The sequence below is a fragment of the Myotis davidii genome, unplaced genomic scaffold, assembly GCF_000327345.1.
Source record: "Myotis davidii unplaced genomic scaffold, ASM32734v1 scaffold175, whole genome shotgun sequence".
Lineage (NCBI taxonomy): Eukaryota > Metazoa > Chordata > Mammalia > Chiroptera > Vespertilionidae > Myotis > Myotis davidii.
This window is the reverse complement of record NW_006286972.1, coordinates 389,199-390,342: the sequence shown is the minus strand read 5'-3', so window position 1 is coordinate 390,342 and position 1,144 is coordinate 389,199.

The following is a 1,144-nucleotide window of genomic DNA, read 5'->3' as shown; positions in this document are numbered from 1 at the left end:
TGGGAATCGAACTGTGACCTCCTGGTTCATAGGTTGATGCTCAACCACTAAGCCATGCCCACTGAGCCAATTCTCAAATTTTTTGATAAAGCATTTAAAATTAGAATATTGCTCAGTGCCATTAACATTCATTTAATGTTTTAGAAAAATGTGTCTTGGGTGCTGTTCAACTAATGGCAGGCAAATGTATAAGATTGGATTTCAGTAGAGGGAGATTCCTCTCTTGGTCTTCAAAGTCTCTGTATATTGCAGTTTCTTTCTTTTGGGAGGGAGAGTATTTATTTATTTATTTAATTGTTAAGTCATTACTGGCCTGCTGTTCTGCTATTCTCCTAATAATGTTATTATTAATGGCCTGGTAAGAAAAGAAGAGTCACTGAGTAGAGCATTTGAAAATGAACCTTAGTGAACACTATAGGTCTTTATAATCTCTTCTCTTTTAGGAGCCAATCTACAGAGCAGCCCTTCTAGTTTCTCAGGGATTTACTAGAGAAATTGCATCCAAATTATGTATCTCTATCATAGTAGAGTCAACCTGGAGAGCCTGTTGCATGCTCATTTCTGAAATTCATTGCAGACATGTACAAACTAGATGGCCGTGAACAGGACTTTGTTCCTTAACTGCTTGTCACACTAAACTAAGTAGAGTTTTTATAAGTTAAATGAAATTTATTGACTTATAAGCAGACTTTTTTCTCTTTTTTTCTTGGGTTGGCCATGGGCAAATTAAATGTATCTGGATGAAGAAAATTTTCCCAATGAAATAAATCCCATTCCCATGGATTGATATAATAAAACACAGGGGAATAAAGAATATTCATAGATAATGAAGCACCCTGTGAATTAAACAAAAGAAAAAGCACATTTTATTTTGAACAGGAGGAAAAATAGCACTGTTTCTCTGCACCAAACAGACCCTCCGTCAAAATACTATTTCATAGTCTGGCTGGGTTTGGGACTATTACCTAAATGGGAAAAAAATGTGCATTTGAATATTCTGTAGATTACATTTACTACTTAGAGCCCATAGAAACAAATGCTATACAAATGCATAATTCAGTAATTGTTCATGGGATAAGTGAATTTAGATTTTTATATCCATGATTGGAGTTTTGAAATGTAATAAAATTAGCATCATCCATTT